Source organism: Ambystoma mexicanum, chromosome 5p (assembly GCF_040938575.1).
Source record: "Ambystoma mexicanum isolate Mex_15411 chromosome 5p, UKY_AmexF1_1, whole genome shotgun sequence".
In the NCBI taxonomy this organism is placed as follows: Eukaryota; Metazoa; Chordata; class Amphibia; order Caudata; family Ambystomatidae; genus Ambystoma; species Ambystoma mexicanum.
The window spans coordinates 1,215,306,181-1,215,310,071 of NC_090930.1; the positions used below are offsets into that span (position 1 = coordinate 1,215,306,181).

A 3,891-nucleotide genomic window follows, 5' to 3' on the forward strand; every position below is an offset into this window, starting at 1 on the left:
GGAATGAGACCTTTAGCAGAGAATTCATTAATGATATTAGCAATGGCATTGCCCAAACAAGGAGCAATGTCTTTAATGGTTATATCGTGACAGACATCAGTCGCACAGTATGTTGCCTTCATCCTTCCAATGTAGTCTATCACTTCCGATGGTGTAAGCGATTTGAAAGCACATTTAGGAGTGTAGACATATTTTGACATCACAGAGTTTATCACTGTTTTATATGGTGCACCAGGATGGCTAACTGGTTTCTTAACATCAATTGCTTCTCTGATATTATGCAATTTAAGGTCAAAATAATTCATGACCTTATCACACCATTCAGGTGAGACCATAAAGTTATCAGACAACCATGTCCTTTCTCCAGATTATGTAAAATTTCAAATAACTCCAAGGAAGAGTTTTTGATGCTAAGAAAGCTGTTTTATATTGGATCTGTAAGCTGGCCCACTCTTTCTTGGGCTCCTCAGTTCCTGATTTGCATCACTTTCTTTCAGCTCTAGCTTGACATTCCTCAAATCTTTATATTCGGCAGGATCAGCATCCCTGTTTTTTTCTGTGGTCTAACTTTCTTAGCTCTAATTGGGGCAAGGAGATCGAACACATCTTTTAAAGAAGAAAGATATAAATCAATATTTTGTTCTAGGCTTTGTAAAGAAAAACAATCCTCATTCAACCTTGACAGGGGTAATGGCGTAAGAGATTCAGGAATAATGTTATTAAGATTGCGACCAAACATCTCTTTTTTTTCATTTATCAAGCACTCGTTATGGTGCATAGTGAGCAACGGGCAAAAGCATATGGTGGGACTATAACTTTCTATTGGTCTTTCAGTTCCTTAAGCCGTCTGATGGCAGATTCTACCATCACTGCAGGTCCAGGCACCTCCACCAACAATCTTCATACATGAGCCACAATGCCAGATTCCCACAGATTTTCTCTTCATCGTTGTCTTGCCACAGAAGGAGCATGTGTATTTTGCATGTTGGCTAATTTCGATTTTCTTCACCATTTTTCGGAGGGAAGCACCATAACGGGTACCATATTTACCCACAATCCCGACCTTCTTGGTGCGCTTGGCTATTTTGCTGTAGGAACCAACCGGAAAGAAGCACGGCCCAACATCTCAACAGCGTTCGCATTACGGAGCCTCTTTTTGTTTTCAATAATCAAGTGAAAGTCAATCAAGAAATGATCAGACCAAAGGCATTTTTACACAGAGATCCGTGAGATAACCTCCTGATTAGAGAGGATCCAATCAATTGTTCTGTCTCTATCATGAGTAGGGCTCCTTACCATCTGGGAGAAATTCTAATACGCCAAAAAAGTGTAGGCAATCAAAAGCGTCTCAATCCTTGGGATCTAAGTATCCAAAGTTGAAATCTCCTAAAACGATATTGATGGAATTTGTTGTCATAAATAGTTCAACTGCTTCCACAAGTGAATTTTTAAAGTCTAATATAGCTCCTGGTGAACGATATAAGCAAGTAAAATTATATGAACACATAGGATTAACTAACGGTTTAAAATGAAATAATTTGCATCCTGGAATATCTTGAGTGATAGATTGATTTATATTTAGTGTTTTGGAGTATATAACCGCAACCCCATCTCCAGTACATTCTAAGTAATCATGGCACAAAAATTAGATGGTAATCTTGAAAAGCAAGAGTCAAAGTCAAACTGGCGGCTGAATGAAGCCATGTTTTGGCTAAAAATAGCACTCTGAATTGGAAATGAGATTGGCTGTCTCCATGGCATGTTTGACAAGTGAGTGGGTGTTCAAAAATGTAGACTTTAAAGCATGCATTCCCATCTTTATATTAGTCCCGTCCATTGGTCCATTCTGTTCTATTACATCATCCCAATGCTGGATGCAGTGAGCTACCACATTCTGATTGCAGCCTGTATTAACAGGTAAAACATCTACTAGGGCGGTAGATGACTACGATACCTCAGATGTAGAAACCTTACGGGGCATTGAAGGACAAAAAAACATGCTTGGAGAGAGTAGAGTTATGAGTGCCATTGCCCAATGGATGTATCACACTAACTCGAGCCTCAGTTTCTGAAACAACATGTTGACCTGAAGTGCTTACATCCTCTACAAGAGTTTTTGATGTAAGAGGAGTTTCTATGTTGTCAGATGTTACCTTCAATTTTCTAGGGGATTCAGTGGCATCCACTGTGAGATCACAAATTGATGTAGCCATCGGAGGAGATGTTTATTTCCGAAAGGTAATAACCTCAATGGTGTCTACAACAGGTGAAGAAAGGCCCATACACATGTTTTGTGTAATATTACAGCGACTCTCATCGAACTAAAACGAGGCCTTATATGCGATTACTTAATTGAAGGGTTGTATCATCATAACAGCCTCCCTGCATGGTTTGTGACTTAAGTATAGACATAGTGAAAGCACAAAATATAACAAAACTGAGTCAGCAACGGAATCGTACAGCTGGACTAATTGATGAACGCCTAACAATCCAAGGCGCACGAACCGGCACAAGCCGGGTTCACAGCTTGCATAAGTCATTAAATACGCAGGGATGCCTGGGGTATGTAGTCCCCAGTTACAAGCTGATGTGAAAAACAACACAATCACTTTTAAAACAGTCCCTTTTTCCTCTGGCCCAGAGCTAAGGAAATGCACTTCAAAGGATGTTAAATCTCTGAAACATAGCAGTAACGTAATGTGTATTGTTTATGTTTATTAAGTTTATATAGTGCTTTAATCCAAAGCGCTTTACAGTATAACAACAAGGTAGTTATGTTATGCCGTACAGCTAACAGTCACATCCCAGATATGTCTACAAGAATGAAGAGGGAGGGCTGGTTATAGCCCATCTACACGTTATCTAATGGGGCATGCAAGTGCAGGGCATTCCACAGTCTGGGGGCTTGAAGTGAACATCTCTGTCTTCTCAACATATGGAACTAGAGTGGGGGGAAGATCAGCACAGCTGTAGCAGCATTCCCAGCGCATCCTAGATGGTAAAGTGATCAGTCTCAGTCCCATGACCACGAGGGCTCAGGGAAACCTGCCTGAAGAAAGGTCAAGATGTGTGACTGTTCTGCGCATGCATGCCCCTGAAAGACCCCCACTTTCAGTACATTCCGGGAGATCCAGGGCGGCTGGTCAAAGTGTGTTCTTTCATTAAGTAAAGCAGTATCCAACGAGGGCTTTTTAGAAACAGAAGACCATCCTGCAGGACTGGACCACTTGGGGTGCGTGCCCATTCTCTCACCTTTCCAACGTAAGATGACATTTCACGTCTTCCCTACACCTCCCTTCATGAAGGAACACCACCCCTGTATTCATTATCCCTCTGTCTTCTTCTGCTTTAGACTCTTTCACCCCTCACATCTCTTCTCTTTCTCCCCTTCTCTGATTCCAAGACTCTGGTTCTTACACTGGTCTTTTTCACGAAACTAGCACCTCACATCCTCTTGGTCTTCATTCTGGGATATTTCTCCCCATCCCTCGGTTTATATGTCTGCTCTTGACCTTCTCTTTCTCTCCTTCTCTGGCTGCTCTACATTGACTTACTTTGCCCGCCTGCTTTCCACTTTGGTACCTTTCTGTTCATGGCCATGTGCCTTCATACCACTCTCCTCTTTCTTTTCCAATTTGCTCTCCTCCATGCCTGCTTCCGTCACCATGTGTCTTTTTTTTAGCGCTTTCACCCTCTCCTTGTACTGAGCTCTTTCTGGTCTCTAAACCTTTCAATGCTCTTCCTTCCATTTTACGTTCAGCCTCCACTCGTGCTTCTTTTGAGCCCTTTCTCTAAAATCTCCTCCTGTCGATCATCTAATATTAGCAATTTAACTTCATGCGGTTTTGGTTTTTTAGTCATTTACATGTTTTACTGCTTTTTCTAAATATG

The 3,891-nt window shown here is 41.4% G+C and overlaps 1 pseudogene; it reads right to left on the reverse strand.

Annotated features, from left to right (window-relative positions):
* Positions 1-804: 804 nt before the first annotated feature.
* Positions 805-3,667, reverse strand: LOC138480639 (large ribosomal subunit protein eL43-like; annotated as a pseudogene).
* Between the last annotated feature and the right edge of the window lie 224 nt (positions 3,668-3,891).